Source organism: Xenopus tropicalis, chromosome 9, assembly GCF_000004195.4.
Source record: "Xenopus tropicalis strain Nigerian chromosome 9, UCB_Xtro_10.0, whole genome shotgun sequence".
In the NCBI taxonomy this organism is placed as follows: domain Eukaryota; kingdom Metazoa; phylum Chordata; class Amphibia; order Anura; family Pipidae; genus Xenopus; species Xenopus tropicalis.
The window spans coordinates 8,672,515-8,680,168 of record NC_030685.2 but is presented as its reverse complement, the minus strand read 5'-3'; positions in this window follow the sequence as shown (position 1 = coordinate 8,680,168).

Here is a 7,654-nt window from a genome sequence, read left to right as displayed (position 1 = left end):
TCATTATATGTTACATTATTCTGGGATTTGTAGTTCAGCAACAGCTGAGCAACGTTTGGTTGAGCCGCGCTGTGCAGCAGGGTTTACATCCCCTTTAAGGCAGCAGGAAGGGATCCAGTCACATGAAAAGCAAAACAGGTAGATTATCAGATTACTGCAGACATAAAGAACAAGACTGAGGCACAGGATGTGGTGTGGGTGTCACACAGGGAGGCACAGGAACCACAGATATTGCTACTTTATACACAGCATGAAAATAGAAATATCCATAGCAAACAGGGTCTAATGGGGGAGGGGGGTTATACTCCTAAAGCAATATTGCTAATCAAAACTTCTACCCAGCATCCCAGAGCCAGTAGCTGCATTAATATGCAAAAGAATCCTCCAATGAGAATCCCAGCTGATCTGTATAAATCTAGCTCCCTGTTCTCTGTTCCTGCAATTGGAGTTGGGAGCATTAAGCACAGTTTCCCAGCACTGAACAAGTCTGTCCATTTATTCTACTTCTACAACGTACTAGGGGGGCACAGTGGGGCAGGCATAAGGTATTACAAATGGATAGAATAACCCTGCCGTAAGCACTGCTGGAGAAACTGTAATTCCCCGTTCCAAAGACCTGCATGCACGTTAGCACTGACAGGGTTAAAGCAGCTGCTGCTGAACGGAGTCAGAATGAAACCGAAAGGAGCAGCTGCGGTCCAACCCCACTGATCTCATGGTGCTTACAGTATGTGTCTGGCAGCCCAGCAACAAGGGGGGAGAAAGAGATTAAACCGGAGCTCTGTTTATACAGCAGTTTTAAAGGACAAGTAAAGGCCAAATGTTTCCTATGAAACTGCAGTCCTACTCTGGCACTTTGGCCCTGTGTTCACGCTGTAATCCAGTATGTGGGGCCACAGGCAAACTACGTAACTATCCTCTGTACCTTGTAATGAGCAACGGGGATTTCTGTTTTACCCTATTGGCATCTGCACATAGTACACTAAGCCTGGAAAGCGCTGAAATGCCTAAAGAAAGCGCTGAGGGACTGGGGAGCCGAGCTACATAGGATTTCCCTCCAGCTAACAAGGAGTTAATGAGGTCAGCTTACTGGGCGGGAAAGAAAGCAGCTTTTACTCACCCCTTCCCTTCTGCTTGCCAGTTTTCTCTGCAGGGGTCACACAGCAGGCACGGAGCTGCATCTCCCTCCCTCCCTCCCTGTTTAAGAGCAAATAGCTACACCCATTGGTCGGCATAATCTGTTATTTGCATGCTTTAAATAATTTTATTTGCAGGCTTTCCAAAAAAAAAAAAAAAAAAAAAAAAAAAAGTTTTCTTTGTATAATTTACATTTCGGTTTGTCACAGCAAATGGCGGGGGACAGTCCTTGGCCATTTATTTTCTGGTGGTGTTTTGAGGGTTTTTCACATGCCCACTGCTTTGCAGTGGCCGGCATTCGTTTAAAACAGTTAAATAAAAAAAATGTTGTTGCGATGTTTGGAAAAGTTGTATTACATGGCAAGGACTGTTTTGTTCTATGTTATGAAATAAAGCTGTGGCCGAACTCCACCCACATAAAGAAAAGCCCTGGTGTCATAGTGTTTTTTCTTGGTTAGGCATTGTAGGAAAAAGGGGTCAATTCTGGTGGGGAGGGAATAAGTCTCCACAGTCTATGGAGACTGCTGCTGTGGGAGCCCTGGAGCTGACACCACATGTCAAAACTATCCCCCCAGAATGAATACGTAACCAGCAGCTAGTGTATATTATGTTAAGTGGCCTATTAAAGAATCTCCCCAAACTGTAATATATATATCAGTAAATATTGCCCTTTTACATCCTTTCCCTTCAGCCTCCATTTTGTGCTGGGCTGTGTGCTCCCTCAGAGATCAGCTGACAGGAAGTGATGCAGAACTCTGTTCATTAAATGGCTGATGGGGCCCAGCACAGACCCTTATGGATGACAAATACAAGTTACATTTCAGCCCTATGGCACCTTGTCAGGCAGTGACATTTAGTCCTGTACTGGTTCTGCTGTTACATTCGGCCATTACTGTCCTTGTTATCTCCCCCCTGCTCTGGGGCATCAGACTGGGGCAAGTTCCACTGCAAAGCCCCAGAGGTGGGGGCACTAGGGAGACTATATTATTACGTATTCATGGGTACAGATACATTAGTGGAGGAAATGTAAGGGAAACATCTGTTGCTGCACAATATAACAATATAATAAGATCCATATTTACACAAGGAGTGCCTGAACAGCCTATAAAGGACTGAAAATATTTCCCAGCATGCAAAAGGGTTTTTTTGCCCACAGTTTTAGTGCGCCTAGTAACAAACCTGTAATCATTTTATAATGTTGTTTATGATTGGATTGATCTGTAGGATTCTTAGTGCTAATTCTCTTTATAAAATGGAATTGTTAACTTTGTATAAATCAGCAGGGAGCACTTACTGACCCCCTGTTTCAACAAGACATTGAAGGAAAAGGAAAGGGATGATCACTGGGGGGTGCCAAAATGTTAGGTACCCCCCAGTAATTGTAATCACTTACCTGATACCCTGGGTCGGTTCTCCTGTGAAAAAGTGATCCTCTTAGTAGTCTAGGCAGGATAGTGAGGCCAGTTAGTAGAGGGTAACAGTCTAGGCTGGATAGTGAGGCTAGTTAGTAGCAGGTTACAATATTCTAGGTGGGATAGGGAGGCCAGTTAGTAGCAGGTTAAAGTAGTCTAGGCAGGACAGTGAGGCCAGTTAGTAGAGGGTAACAGTCTAGGCTGGATAGTGAGGCTAGTTAGTAGCAGGTTACAATATTCTAGGTGGGATAGGGAGGCCAGTTATTAGCAGGTTAAAGTAGTCTAGGCAGGATAGTGAGGCCAGTTAGTAGCGGGTAACAGTCTAGGCTGGATAGTGAGGCTAGTTAGTAGCAGGTTACAATATTCTAGGCAGGATAGCGAGGCCAGTTAGTAGCATGTTAAAGTAGTCTAGGCAGGATAGTGAGGCCAGTTAGTAGCAGGTTACAGTAGTCTAAGCGGAATAAGGAGGCCAGTTAGTGGCAGGCTACAGTAGTCTAGGCAGGATAGCTAGGCCGGTTAGTAGCAGGTTACAGTCGTCTAGGCGAGATAGTGAGGCCAGTTAGTAGCAGGTTACTGTAGTCTAGATGGGATAGGTGAGGCCAGTTAGTAGCAGGTTACAGTATTCTAGGCAGGATAGTGAGGCGAGTCAGTAGCAGGTTACAGTATTCCAGGCAGGAGAGTGAGGCTAATTAGTAGCAGGTTACAGTATTCTAAGCAGGATAAGGAGGCCAGTTAGTGACAGGTTACAGTAGCCTAGACGGGATAGCTAGGCCAGTTAGTAGCTGGTTACAGTATTCTAGGCAGAATAGTAAGGGCAGTTAGTAGCAGGTTACAATAGTCTAGGTAGGATAATGAGGCTAGTTAGTAGCAGGTTGCAGTAGTCTATAGTTCCATGACCAGTATGAAAGCAGTTCCAGTCTTGTGAAAAGTCACTTATCCTTATATTTTACAATAGGGCACACTATTCCACAAATATGGGGATTCCCCAACAAGCTCTGCTATATCACACATTAATGTGTAACAGGGGTTTCGGAGTAGTAAAGTGGCCTTTTTATTTCAACTATATGGTAAACCAGTATATGTATATATTTGACCATGACCATGTCGATTTCAATTCGCAATTGTTTTCCATTTGAATAACATTAAAAAAACAAACATTTCAGATAAGTATAACTTTTATTGGCATCCGTAGAGCATAAAGTGTGTATTTCACCTAATATTTACATTTTGTCATTTTTCATGCAGATAATGTCTGAACCATCAACATTTCCCTTCATCACAAGTCATACTTGATGCTCCACAGAGTGGACAAAATATAAATACTGTATGGTGACCCATTGTCAAGTAGGGTCTGTATTTGGTTTAATGGCCCCTAGCCGGGAGAGAGCCACAGAGTGGCCGACATTATATACTTTATGGATCATCACCTTTAAGATGGTCCAAAGTGGAAGATGAAGTATCTATTGATCGTTCTGATGCTTTCTTGTCTTCAGCTGAAAATTTATGGTTAAGTTGACTGCATCGTTGGTTTCCTTGGCTTCATTGGTGGGGAAGGAAAAGCACATTGGATAAAGCTGATCCGCTTCTAATTTTGGTCACAGGTCACTTTAGCATGGTCAATTTATCTGTTGGGAATCTGGAATATAAGCATTGTATGTATTAGTTGTACATTTATGTTTTGATGCAAAGCAAATCCTGAACTGAAATCCCACATGTGCTCCATGTATCCGAGTCCGGATTTGTAAATGTGGCCCATTTGTGCCTGTTCTTGACTATTCCTGATCACTGACTGTCTTAAGCTGGGTCAAGGGTTGCCACCTTTTTAGTGAAACAATACCGGCCAGGGCAGGGGGGAGGACTGCAAGGGGGAGGGTTGTGCTGCAAATGGGGGTGGAGTAATGACATCAAGGGGCAGAGCCAACCAACAACCATGGAATCATGAAGGGTTTGGTAGGTATTCAAGCTAGGAATGGAAGAGAGAGGAGGATTCGAGATGGACTGGGCGGATTTTCCTTGTTATTTCTCAACTTTCTCCTAAGTTATGGTTTGTGGCCCTGACATTGGGTTCCACAGGGAGTGAAGTTGTTTCACACTTACATACCTATTTATATGTTCAGCACTTTAGTTCTAGATGAGTGTTGCACGAGAGGAGATACAGCTCTATAAAACACAGTGGTTCCCCTGAAATCTACAGGAAAAGTAAGGCTGATGCCCCAGGAAAAGGTTTATTGATGACATATTTTCTTCTGTTTCAATGAGCTGAGAGTCAGGTTTATCTGAAAACTATAACTGTAATTACCTTTATTTGAACTTCTGAACTTGTCCATTTCTTCCATTGTTATTAGTTGCAGGCTGCATGCTGTATATGAGCTCTGATCCCAGTTACCCTTCATCTCTTCCATACACAGGGACCCTTCCAGGTCCGTTACTATCACCATGATTTTGGAGGGATCTAAATAGGAATATTTTAGGTTACAGCAGGATACTGATCTACTATTCATTATTTTTTGTTGCTTTTATTTCTTTAACCAGTATTTATAGCTTTCTCATCATTAGATCCTTCCATAGGCTGGAGTACAAATGGAACCAGTGCCAACTCTCAGAAGTAGCCCTAGGCTAGGGGTGGCACTTTTGAAAGATAAAAATATGGTGCCTTTTCATAATACCAAATGTTCCTATGGATTTTCATAGTACGATGTGTGCAGAGAATACATTTTCTGGATCTTACCTTGGGTTTCCATACAGAATTCCAGATATGGTGGTCCATCTTCTATAAATTTTCCTGATTCCATAGAATGATAGAGTATGATATAAGTGGCTTTCTTTGCTGCACATTTCCATTCATCCTCGGTGGTGCGACAAAGCGGAATGTACAACACTTCCCTGACATTCACCGACCAATGCTCCTTAACCTTGGCTTCCAAAAACTGCAGATCAGGGGGTATATCCCAGAATATTACTGTCACTTGTTCCCCTGGGGCCTGGGCTCTCAAAGCATCACTGCAACCAAATACAAACAAAGACAAAAACAAAAAGGTTAGGGCTGCAAAACCGGTAACCATCTTTGGCCTCAGCAATAACTGGACAAGAGGGTGGGCAAATGCCATCTGCAGAAGGCCGATGATATTGGAGGGTGCCATCAGAGACAGGTATTGGGCGGACCCTTGGTCAGGTTTAACAATGCTGTACCTTAACCCCCATAAAGGTAATGTCAACCCTAGTCATGCTGGTAAATGAGCCCTTGTTTATTTAATCAGCTGAATGCCCAATCCTAGTGTTGCAGGAAGTTGAAATGCAGCCTGGGAACCTCCAGAAGGAAGTGGGAGGTGGGAAGTCTGGCAAGGCAGAAAGATGTGGGCATTTGGCACTTTTCATTAGAATTACCTGCATCCAAACACACTTCTTGCAGATCCCTATACTTGTGCTCAGCACAATTGTGTCCGTCCTGTTGTGCACAAGAATCATGTCAATGCGGTTTTAATTCTCACAATGGATGCCATCCCCACTTTGAAATCACTAGCCACAAGTTGCATCCAGTTTGGACTATTTGAGCACCAGCATTTATGCGACAATTATGGGGAAAACACTGCATTGTGGGTAAAAATAATGGCATTTGGCATCTCAAAGTGCACTTTGCACATTGCACTGTTGTAAATGACTCCTTATATGCCTCTTTAAAGGGGATGTAAACCCAGCCACGATGTTGTCCCACTGCGCCCCCTAGTTTTGCTATAGAAGTTGCCAAAAAACACAATTAGAGATTCAAGAAAATTCACCAATTAGAATTCTACTGATAACTTAATTATAAATGCAAAATAATGGACCAATGAGAATGCTGATTCCCAGCACTGTGTCAGGCCCCTTGCTGGTACTTGTTCAGTGCTGGGAAACTGTGCTTAATGCTCCCAACTCCAATTGCAGGAACAGAGAACAGGGAGCCAGATTTATACAGATCAGCTGGGATTCTCATTGGAGGATTCTTTTGCATTTCAATGCTGCCAATGCGGGCCCTAGAGAGCTGGGAAAGTTTTATTGTGCAATATTGCTTTAAGAATACAACCCTGATGTTGCTGGACTACAGCTCCCAGCATGCCTCACCCTTCATTATATGTTACATTATTCTGGGATTTGTAGTCCAGCAACAGCTGAGTAAAGTTTGGTTGAGCTGCGCTGTGCAGCAGGGTTTATATCCCCTTTAAATGCATTTGTTAGCAGGCTGCATACAGATTGCCAATGATTTCGTAGGAATTACACTCACCCTATAAAACAGCCAGATACCTGTGTGGATTCTGCCTGCTTCACAGGACACAATCTCTCCCCCACTTGCATTGTGCTGTTCCTACAAACATTCCCTGTACAGCAAGAAAGGATCTCAGTGTTAGAGGAATCATCTGAAGCCTCTGCCTCCATATTACTGACTGTATCCAGGAAGCCAGTGTCCCAGCCGGCAGCTACAGCCTCCACTGCCAGCTCACAAGCTCCGCCCTCTATGGCTGCATTACTGGCTTACTTATTCACTGCTTGTGTTGCTACACGGAGCTTACTGACAAATGTAGAAGTTGAGCAAACAGTGTAAATATGATACACGCTGTTTTGGGTTCCTAATAAGCAGTTAGCTGATAGCAGTCTCCTAATGATGTGCTCAGCTATAGTTCAACTACTTCTTTATAAGTGTAGTCATGTATTGCAGCCACTGCTGAAACTTGGGACTGATTGTGTGCAAACTCTAGCAAGTAGTACAATAAATACAGAGCATGTACTGTTGGTTAAAGGAGATGTAAACCCTGCTGCACAGCACTGCTCATTACTCAGCTGTTGCTGGACTACAAATCCCAGAATAATGTAACATATAATGAAGAGTGAGGCATGCTGGGAGCTGTAGTCCAGCAACTTCAGGGTTGTATTCTTAAAGCAATATTGCACAATAAAACTTTCCCAGCTCTCTAGGGCCCGCATTGGCAGCATTGAAATGCAAAAGAATCCTCCAATGAGAATCCCAGCTGATCTGTATAAATCTGGCTCCCTGTTCTCTGTTCCTGCAATTGGAGTTGGGAGCATTAAGCACAGTTTCCCAGCACTGAACAAGTCTGTCCCTTTATCCCCAT